The sequence below is a fragment of the Gavialis gangeticus genome, unplaced genomic scaffold (genome assembly GCF_001723915.1).
Source record: "Gavialis gangeticus isolate Ggan-Ray unplaced genomic scaffold, GavGan_comp1, whole genome shotgun sequence".
NCBI classification, from domain to species: domain Eukaryota; kingdom Metazoa; phylum Chordata; order Crocodylia; family Gavialidae; genus Gavialis; species Gavialis gangeticus.
The window spans coordinates 13756267-13767837 of NW_017729019.1; the positions used below are offsets into that span (position 1 = coordinate 13756267).

At 42.6% G+C, this 11571-nt stretch overlaps 1 long non-coding RNA gene across 1 annotated transcript in view; it reads right to left on the minus strand.

Moving 5' to 3' along the window:
- LOC109295336 overlaps positions 1 to 4135 on the minus strand; it is a 6769-nt gene extending 2634 nt beyond the window's left edge. Inside the window, exon 1 of the long non-coding RNA XR_002096726.1 lies at positions 3526 to 4135. This is a non-coding gene — a long non-coding RNA (uncharacterized LOC109295336). The remainder of the gene's footprint in view (positions 1 to 3525) is intronic.
- Between the last annotated feature and the right edge of the window lie 7436 nt (positions 4136 to 11571).

Below are 11571 nucleotides of genomic sequence, written 5' to 3' on the forward strand. Positions count from 1 at the left end.
CCTGATCATGCGAGTGGCCTCCTCTGGACCCTCTCCATGCTGTCCACATCCCACTTGAAGTGCGGCGCCCAGAACTGGACGCAGTACTCCAGCTGCGGCCTTACCAGTGCCGCACAGAGGGGGAGGATCACCTCCCTGGACCTGCTCGAGATGCACTTGTGGATGCACAACAGGGTGCGGTTGGCCTTCCTGACCGCGTTCCCACACTGCCGGCCCATGTTCATCTTGGAGTCAGTGATGACTCCAAGATCCTTTTCCGCCTCCGTGCTGACAAGAGGGGAGTTCCCTAACCTGTAGGTATGGTGCCGGTTGTTCCTCCCCAGGTGCAGCACCTTGCACTTGTCTGAAAAGTATCTGACCAACTTTTCAAAATGCCTGGGGTTAAAGACGTGTAGTTTTGCATACGCACTAACTCTAGTTCATGCGCCCAGATCCTGCCTGTGCATAGGTTTATGTCAGTGATTCTCTATCAGGGTACCGCAACATCCTGGACACTGCCCCAAGACCCTTTCAGGGGTGCTGCGGGGTCTCACATGATGTTAGCACCTTAGGTTTGCAAACATGATGCACAAGATAAACCCAGAATTTTCAAATAGAAATCCATAGTGTTAAATATATTCTGACCTGTTGTGATCTTTCTCAGTTCTTTGCAATGGAAGAATTGCTCCAGTATTTTTCTGTAGTTAAACATAAGTGAAAACTAGGAACTGGTATTTTCTGAGGGGTGCCTTGAGTCTAAAAAGGTTGAGAATCACTGATTTTATGTATTTGCATGTATATACTGGAGTTACCTTTTGTGCAGTTGCCAACGTGGGCACACTGAATCAAAGCTGTGAAAGTGGCATGGATTTTGCCCCAAACTTTTCTTAAAATTAATCTTTGAGTTAGTACTAGCTGTAGGCAGGAATGGGGATGTTACACTGAGCTTATTTCTGTTTCTTTCTGTTACCAGTGGGTAGCTCATTAAAGTTAACTTGTAGTTTATTACTGAACTGTGTTCATTTATTCCAGCTTCTCCCCTAACTGGGAGGGGAGGGACTAATTACATAATGAAAAGCCCCAAGTGTGCACAAGGGGACAGAGTTGCAGTGAGAATCATGATATATAGGTATACTGATGCTGGGGCAATAAAACCTCAGCTTTACATGAAAAGAAAGCATCAGCAAAGCCTCTCCCTGCAACTAATGTTTCCTGCCATGAGCTGCAGAGTTTTCTACTTCCCGAGTAAAATTAATTTTTACTCATTGACAAGTAACGTCCTATGGATGTAGTCAGTGTTTTCTAACATGCTTGGTATTTAAAATACTCTAAAATACTTCTGAAAATATCTGAGACTGAGAATCCCCTTGAAAATGGATTGTTTTAACCAAATGTTTTCCTAGTGAGTTCATGTGTAAAGAGGCAGGGTGTCTTATTAAGCCTCACTGCTTTGCTGTCACAAAGCACTTAATAGGAGTCTGTACGTTTTTTGGTAATCCACTTCTGCAGGGTTGTGGAGGTCGCCGAAGGGAGGTGGGGTGGGAAGGTGGAACAAGGACATGACACTGGCCAGCAGAAAGGCACAGGATGGGGCTGAGCAATATGTGGACAGAATTTATCTGAACTTCTCATCTTTTTAGACAGGATGGTGCAAAGAGCTAATCGGTTCTGTTTTGTAGGAAGCAGACCTTGTTCTCATTATTTCCAGTGGGGACAGGACGGAGTCCTCAGCGTGGCGAGCGGATTATGTATCGGGCACTCTTCAGTGCCCACGCTAGTGCTTATGTCTTGTATCACCACCACCAGCAACAACTCCTGGAAATCAGGGTCTGAGTTTGAACTCGCTCCCGTGCTGAAAATCGCTTTACATCTGGGAATGTTCTTAGTTCTGGCCTCTATGTTGATCGTGAATAACAGAATCGGACTGATGCCGAACAGAACGCCGGGCATTGTACTTGACACCTCTCCCCAGTCAGACTGTGAGCTATTAATGATTACCCTTTGAGTACAATGACCCAGCCGATTATGCACTCATATTATAGTAATATCATTGTGACCTATTTCCTCAGCATCAAGAACTGTACCAGCACTTAGGTATGTCACATGTACTGCTTCTCCCCATCAACAGGGAAGGAAATCAGGTTTGGCAGGCATGACTTGGTCTTGACAAGTAGAAAGCAGGATAGACTAGCACTTTGTACACTAACTGAAGTTAGTCTGTAAGTTGTTAATGAAAATAAAATTTAATTGGCCATCCCATATAGTCTGTAAATTATATCTTGTTATCCTTTAGGGCAGCTGATTCTCAACCAGGGTGTTGGGGCACCCTGGGATGCTTCCAGATCCTTTGAAAGGTGTCCCAAGGTATGAGGAGTTAATATGAACTAAACAGGTAAGTGCAAGGTTGGGCTTGTCCTAGCCTGGAGGCTCCCCCAACCGCACTGCCCAGCCGCTCTTCAAGACAGTAAGCACCATACAAATTTTTCAATAAAGTTTTCAAAATTGGGTGCCACCTCAATTCAATTCACAAAAGTTATGGAGGGGTGTCTGGAGTCCAGTGAGCAGTGCCTCAAGTCCAAAAAGGGTGAAAACCACTGCTCTAGGGGTTTAAAAATAGATTATTTAATGATGTGTCCCAGCATCTTCCCAGGAATCCAAGTTGGACTGATCTGTAGCTCCCCAGGACCTCCCTTCCCCATTTTTCTAAAGGTGAGCACTATCTCTTATATCTGCCCGCTTGTCTTTTGGGACCTAACTCATTCTCCATGACTTTTCAGAGATAATGGCCAATGGCACTGCAATTACTTTGGTCAATTTTCTAAGTAGTCTAGGATGAATATCCTCCAGCCCTCCTGATGTGAAATACCAGCTGTCTCCACTTTGATTTTTCTTCTACTCTAAACTGAGTACCTGGTCCCTGGTCCTTGGTGCCAATAAGATTAATCATCTGACAACTGCTTCTTTTTTGAGAAGACAGAAATAAAAGGCATTAGGCACACAGGTTTTCTCTGCAGATTCAAGAGGGATCAACGCTCTTCCCTGGTCTTCCTCTGCTAATAAAATTACAGAATGCTTTAGTGGACTTTTATGCCCCTTGCTAGATTTCTTAAATTGTGCATTGTTTGTTTTTGTTTTGTCCTTACATGGTCTTATGCTAATTACATAGTCATTTTTAGTAGCATGGCCCAGTTTCCACCTTTTCTTAAGATTCCTTTTAAATTTCAAGCCATAGAGAACCTTAGCTTAGCTGGTCTTTGCTTGGGGATAGCATGCCCTTGTGTCTGTAACATTGTCTCTTTTTCAAGAAAGAACCATTTCTCCTGGGTTTCTTTTCCCCTTGGATTTGGCTTCCAAAGATTTTTGCCTACCAGTTCTCTGAATTTGGTAAAGTCTTAGTATGCTGAAGTCCAGTGTGTTTTTTCTGCTCTTCTTCTTTCATCGCTGTTCTCCGCACAAAATCCACAAAATGTGTCTCCACTTCACAGGAGGAAATCAGATTAGATAGGCATGGCTTGCCCTTGAGAAATGCATGCAGCTATTGCTTACCTCCAATTCAGCCTCCAGGTGCTAACAAATTGACTGTTTTGATTATGTGTGCTGAAGATACTTCTACGATCTGTGCTATTCGGGAAGCCAGAGGTCCCGGATTTTGTTTCAATTTCATGTTTTAAAAAAATGTAGCTTGGCTCTGGTCTCATCACATGCTTCTGTAGCAGTAAGTCTTCTACATACCAAAAACCCAGAAAAAGCCCCCAAAACACTTTGCTAACATTGTGAACAACAGGCAGTCGGGTCACAGAGAAGACATCAATCAGCACACTGCCATTTTAACGGAAGTCCAGCTGGCAGCGCAATGCCCATCAGAAACAAGTGGAAAGGAAAACACGGCAGTGCTGCTTATTTAAAAATATACACAGCACTGCATTTTACATACAAAATGAACTTGTCACAGTTGTAAAGGTGTCCGTTGAAATGTCCTTTTTTGCTGAGACACGCAATCACGTATATAGCGCAAAGTTCACGCTAAGTCAGCAGATCTTTCAAGTATTTGAAAACCTGTACTGCCCTTTTCAGCACTGACATGGTAATAAAACATCCAGATCAGTGGTGCTCAGCCCACGGGCCACATGCAGCCCAATCAGCACACTGCTGCGGCCCCTGTCACATCCTGTTAAACGGACACACAGGAAGTAAATTACGTGGGTGCCTCCCACATAACACATTGAGGGCTGCAAGTGTGGCCCACTATGGCAAATAGGTTGAGAACCACTGATCCGGATCATTTAGCTTTATTACCTGATCAAGGGAGAGTGCTGTACAGCATTACCCAAACACCTGCTAGTGAATTCAGACTGAAATAAACACCGTGCCCTACCCAAGGTTTTGCAGACAGACTAACAGCCTGATGTGCGCAGTGGTCTTGAGCGTAGCGGGTGGTGAGCGTGTGGCCAAAGCCGCTCATCTTGGCAGATTCTGCCCAGGTGTCCTTTTCTGAAGCTGACAGCACAACTCCCAATGCCTGCTGCGCCCCAGTGCTCTGAGAGAGCATCGACTGCACTGGTGTCCAGTCCTCCGGACAGCTGACTTTGTAGTTCTTACAAACACTTCATGTTCCTGTATGTTACGGTGGGCTTAAAGTGACAAACCAGCATTAGCATTTCCTTTTTCTTGCCAGACAATCTACGTGACCCCTGCCCTTTCATATGGTTTTCACTCTTTCTCCAGTGCTGTGCTCTGTTAATCATTTACAGAAATTATGTCCTGAGAGACGATGATGACAGTATAATTGGATTCTCTCTAGTTCGTCTGTTCACTTGTCAGAGGCTACACAGCAGGACCACTTGGGCTTTTCCAGGGCACCAAATCTACTCCAGTACACTGGTCTCTAACTGCTCATTTGCTTGTGCTGTCAAAAGGAGCACATTTTGAATATGATGCTGCAGTCATATTAAGAAAGTCAAAACTAACAACATACTATTAGAGATGAGGTCAGTTAAGAGCAGAGTTCCTGATGCCTGGAAATAGGAAAGGGAAAAAGCCAAATACAGAACTAGCAAGAGATTCCACCTGTCTAGGGAAGCGCTTGTGGTGTGAAGCACAGGAATCAAAGCACTTTTTACCACATTCATGTGCTGTTACAGAGCTCATGCATTCCTTGCACAATGTAAATCTGAGGCACATGGTGAAGTTCATTTCAGAGGTATGATGCTTATTTTTCTAGTTTCCCTTCCTTTAGCTGAGTGGGAGTGGTGGGTATAGAACTGCCAAAAATCCCTGTAAGGACCAGATACTCATTAAGCGATAGTATGCACATGTCTGGTTCCAGCCGATTAGTTCCAGGACAGGCATTGCATGTGCTTATAACAGTAAACACAAAAACAACATTTGCATCTGCATAATGGGGATTTGGTAACAGATGCTAAAGACATTCCTCATAACCCCAAAGCAGATTCAGGGTCTGCTGCAGTAGAAGCTGAAAAGTATGCTGTAGACATTCAGTATTTTTTATCCTTTTTTAAAATGATCAGTTTCTCATTGCAATGTGATTCTTGAGTCCTTTGAAACACTCACAGCAAACAACAAGGAGCAAGCGAGCGGGGCCAAGAACACCGAGCATACAGGGAGCAAGCTGGCAATGAGAAGCAGTGACTGGAAGGTGCTCTGCCCCCATCCAGGGGTTCTGCTCTACCTGACTCAGCTGATGATGTTACCCACAGAAGGCGTCTCTGGAAAAAAAGAAATAAATCAATTTTATGTGTACAAATGTACATGCAATTTATGAGTAACATTATCATACTATAATTCATAATAAGTAACGTTATATATTTGAGAATCCTCTGAAATGGTTGGCTTCAGGTGTTGGTGCCGGGCGGAATACTGTCCAGCATTGGTACTTATAAAATCTCAAAACTGATGATTTCGTATGCAGAGGCCCTACAGAGGGTTATGTGCTAATGAAGTGTCAAATCTACCATCAAATTAGGGGTGAATTTCTGCACAAAAGTTACTTTGTCCCTCTGCGTATTGCTCACTTGAATTTTATTCTCTCTTGATCAGGAGGCATCTGCCTCCTGTTTCTAAGAACTCCATATTCCTTCCCAGAACTTGGCTCTTTGTTAGGAATCTAAGTTCAGATTCAAAAGTACAAATAGTTTCCAATAGAGAGGAAATTATGTTTGTAATTATTGCAGTGGACTCACCTGCTAGAGCCTTGGGCCCCCCAGCCATTGCTGTCCAGGGTTGTTGTTGTTGTTTCTTTTTGGCTCGTTACAATTAATATGAATGCTTTATGTACAAAGAAAGGATTCATTTAGCAACAGACACCTGCAGTGTCTTGTATTCGGATGACCTGGCCTTTCAGGATGTGCATTGCTGAAACATGAGGATATGCAGAAAAAGCCTACGTCAGTGCAGCAGATATGCAATGAGAACTAAAATGCCTTTTGTACAAAACTGAACTGCAGCACCCTGGTCTCAGAGCTTCAGCCACTGATGGACACTTGGTATGTTTTAGGTATCTAATGGTAGTGGATAAATCCCCTTAGTGCTTCCCTTAGAGAGAAAGATATGGTTCTCTTGCAGCCAGCAGAAAAGTAGAACAAAGTAGGATTTCAGTCGAGAACCTCAGAAACTCCTGGAATCTTGCCTGCTCAGTCCTCAGCAACTTGCTTCAGCCCTTCCTCTCTGAACATGGCACTTCTCAGCTTTCTTGCTCATTTGTTCGATTGACTTCAAGTGTTTATCAAAATATCCCATGCTGCAGCCGGACTGTACCCTCTAGAAAGTAACGCTCTATAAATATTTCTTAAGTCCCTCTAACAAGGGGGAGAGGCAGATACATGCCCACACATTTGAATTGCAATGGCTTATTATTAAAAACTAAATACATCAATTAAAATACCAAGCAAAACCATAGCAGAGAGATCTTGGACCAATACTCCCAAGAGGCAGACACACAACTGCAAAACGAATGCTGAGGATTCGTAGAGACAGGGCTTGAATTTTTAAGTATAAAGTCTACAACAGCTTAATGCTTCCATGTGCCATGGTAGTTGATAATAGTTTGCATTTATATAGTACATTTCTTCTTCAAGCTGTGCATACACAAAGGGCCTAATCCATAAAAGGACACAGTGAAATTTAGGTCCCTAATTCCAGATTTGTACTCTTGCCCTGTGCTGCAGACCTGACCTGGCCAGTCTGGAGGGGGACCGAAGATGCGGACATCATGGTCCAAACACAGAGCAGAAGCCTCCTAGTATGACATATATTGAGGGACCCAACATCGAACTGGAAACAAATGAAAACAGTTCCAGACCTACAGATATTAATTTTGTTCAACCTTTGAACGTAAGCATGTTGGGAAGGAAGTCCCATTCATGAGAGGAATAGGTTCAGGTTTGTGTGGGCTGGGGAAAAACGTGGGTCTGCAACAGAAATGGATTCTCAGTAGTGACCTGAACTGGAGTTGTCGCATGAGAATATCTATTAATTCCCTTGCAGCTTCTAGATTAAATGAAGAATTTTGAATGAAACTTGTTCAAAGGCTCCTTCCCATCTCAGCTTCTCCTATCCAATGCTGGGATTGCAGCCGGGTTGATTTGCTTTGGTATTATACATTGATGACAGTGTTTGTTCAGAACTTAATGCCACGGTTATGAATCCACGCATGGTTGGATAAAGGAGTCAGATAAAGTGATGGCGAGGGGAAGGCTCATCCTGATAAGCCAGTCTAGTTCCATGTGTAAATGAATGAGACTTGCAAAATTAACATACTGCAGCTGTTTAAAAATGTGGTTTTCAGTGTACCTAGAACCCCTCTGCCCCCAACCCTTTCCTCCTGGGCTATGCTCTTCCCTCATGTGTAAATTAAGTTCCTGAGATAACAATCAGACTAAAAAACAGAGGCGTTTCCTATTGGTCACTCATCTTTTGAAAGCAGTTAACTAACTGTTAACAGTCCTTGGCCAAGCCAAAATCCATTTCCCAAGAGCTGCAGTAATACGTACATTTTCAGAGAGGTTCCTATTTGTTGCACAGGTCACAGGGTCTCTGTGCACTAGTGAGTCTTGATGGTGTGCTTAAATCCTCAGAAACAGGCAGGACCACCCATTACAGCTCAAACCTAGTTACTGGAGCTCTGAGGCTAAAGCAGTGGTAGACCCTCTGTGTGCCTGGGGCAGCTTCTCCACGCTGGTGTGGGAATGTGCAGAAATCTATCCCCTTGTTTTGAACATGCTTTTCCCCTTTCTGTGGTGTTTCTGTGCTTGGTTGTAGGTGCCACGTAGCTTGCAGGGGAGAAGGGCCTCAGGGACACATTTGGTCATCTTCCTTTTGCTGGGGAACAAGCAGACTTAAGAGCTGAATCGGCTGAGGAAGACTGGGATGCATCTCATCGCTTTAAAACAGGCTGTTTTCTGTAACTATATATGTATTTCCCCTCCGGATTTTTGAGGGCTGTTTTTGTAATGCTTTGGCCTTCGCTGTACTCTCTTTGGGGTCTGGCAGCTTGGGGGACTGTTTGCTTCCCACGGGAGGCTGTGGACTGTGTAAATAGTAGAAAATTTTGTAAACCCTCTGCAACTAACAGATGCTGCTCTTTTCACCTAAACTTTGGGGGTTCTCAAGTGTCCTCTCCCACTTCTTACTTTTTGAGACTCCTGAGCCAGTTCACCAGAAGAACAACCTGACTGGTCCTTCTTAGGAAAGGCTCAGTGACCTGTTAATGTCCAGGCAAAGACTGTTTGCTGAACACTATAAAGTTTTTATTTTGCATTTCTTTTATTAGAATTTTAAAGAAAAATTGCCACTTGGTGAAGCATCGAAGTGGGGTGATATGTTTAAGGAAGATACTAGGCATGGCCTTTGAATTAGGAAAGAAAGCCAGATGAATTACCTTTGGGATGTAGGAGTGGCAACTTTCTTGTCTTGATGCTCAATGTAAACAGAGCTGGGAGCAATGTTGTTCACATTCCAAACAGGGTGAATATTTTAGTGCTCTTTGGGAAATGGTTTTTCACTGAAATAAAAACATTTTAAAGTAATATTGACATTTATTATAAAATTATATTTAGAAAAAAATATTAAAACATCCTGTTTTGATAAGTCTAGAACAGCATCATTTGGAAGCATCTTTGTGAAATGCAACTGGTTTTATATAAGAAATGAAGTTGTTGCAATCAGAATGTTTTGATCTAATATAGGCAGACAAGGTTTTTTGGGTAGATGTGATATCTTTTATTAGACCAACTCAAGAGTTGGAAAAATTGGTCTTTGCAAGCTTTTGGGCACAAGTGCCCTTCTTTAGGCATAAGGTGTTTGCGCCCGAAAGTTTGCAAAGACCAAGTTTTCCAACTCTTGAGTTGGTCTGGTAAAAGATATCACATCTACCCAAAGAACCTTGTTTGCCTATGTTTAGACAACTTGACTACAACCAGCAACCCGGGATCGAATATAAGCTTTTTTTTATTGAACCAAATTTTTTCAGTAGATTCCTAATGCAATATTGTGGACTGTTGTTGCATCTGGAATCTTGTCTGTTTGTTTCCTTTTCAGTACCAGAAAAACCAAACAAACCCTTTCCTATATGAGGGCTAATTGATTCTCACACCATTCTAAATAAAGTATGTATGTTGTTCATTCTGGATAATGATTTAGGACACATGTAATCTGTGAAGATCTCATCAGACCACAGGGTTTTTAATAAGCCAAAAGCTGGCTCTTCTGACATCCTTTGAACTGTTTTGCAGCTACTCTTTCTAAATAATAGAGGAATTAGCACTGTCCTTCTCTATTTAGAACTAGTAGGAGGCAAAGCAGGGTTTAGGGACTAAGCTGCACATGCAGGACAACAGCTCTTACAGCCTGGCTCTCACAAGACCTTTTCCATTCTCTCCTCTGATGATGTGCACCAGTATCTTATTTACCTATATAATCCATACAAACATGATATTAGCATTTTTTTCAAGCCTTTTTCAACTGCTGGGCTGTAGTTCCTAAAGAGGTCATGAAAGGCAAACTGTGGGTTATGAGTCTTTAAAAACTGCATGACAGTAAAAGAAGCAAAGAAAATGTTGCTCCCCAACACTCTCACCCTCTTACCCTTCAAGGTCAAATATTCTTGGGCAGGCTCTTGAAACACACACACATAAGTCATAGCAACTTAATGCCAGTATGTTTTTCTTCTTATTTTTACTATAAATGTAATAGCGGCTGTAAAAACATTTTGACATTGAATAAAGGATTGCCAAGTGAAAAAGACTGAGAAACTTTGCCTTTGGCCGCGCACCACTGCATTTATAATATGTCAGCTTGTGCTTCACAAGAGAGCACTGTCTTTTTGGTCACTTTGGAAGTTATCCCATAATTCAGTCCCATTCTGCTCCTCCTCTCTATCACTCCTTAAAGGGGCCCATGCTTGCATCGAACAGTGGAAGCATGAAGCTACAGCCTTGATTTTTGTCCCTGTGCACAGCTTGGGCACATGCATTATGGTCTTTTTGATTGTTTAAGTGAAAACTATTTTCGGTTGATTTGCAATAATGGCTGGAAACAATAAATGTGAATGTATCCTGAGAGAGTGAGAAAACATGGTCTGCATATCATATTAATGGCATTCACTTATCCTTCATCACTGTATATAACCTGTTCTCTTCGAATCCAGAAATAAGAGCAGAAAACATGATTCCTGAGTAATGGCTGTGTAACACAAGGGCTGATGCTGACTGTGGTGAAGGCTCCTGGGACCTCTGGTCAGGCCCCCAACCAGAATGGTGAATGTGGCAGGTGTCATCTAGCTTCCAGTGGTGCCAGCGGGTTGATTATGGGCAATGGAAACTCAAATGAGGCAGTGCCATGGTTAGTCCTACCCAGAACAGAACTCGGGGAAATATGCTCCTGAATCAATAGTCACTTTTTCTTCCTTGAAGTGCCCCTATAATTCTGCGTTACCAGTAATTTACAACAGCTACAATGATCTATCTTTCGTCACTAGCTTGGAGAGAGCTGTGCTCAACCTTTGTTGACTAGAGGGTGAGAATAGGACACGGTAATTGAAAACACAGTATTTGCTTCTTAACACTTCTCCATACAAGAGAGAGAAAAGTTGTTTATAACTTTTTCAGCAATATCACAAAGGGTGAGTGATGTCATTGTGGCAGGCAGTAATGAGTGAGTTCTGAAATGTAAATTCCTAATACGTGTGTTCCTCCTACCAATCCCATTCAAACCTAGCTTTAGTTTTGCCACAGGTGGTGAGACGGACACACTACACTTTATTTTGCTTTTAGAGCAAAAGAGAAACAGTTAACTTTTTCTCTCCTGCACTGCAGGTCACTGAGTACCGTGCCACTGTCTATCTGCAGATCCATCTTTTTTTTGGTAGATGCCTTTTCATTGGAAGCTGTTTGATTTCACACGTTCTGTATTTGACATCAGAATAGGTTGCCATGGGAAAATTACAACTTCTGATTAAAAATGTAGGGGTCACGAGTTTCCCAGAAGCACTAGGGCATGGATTCTAAAATGAAAGAATCACGACATTTAAAAAAACAACCCCAAGTTCTGTCAGCCTGTTACTTTCCAGATCTGAAA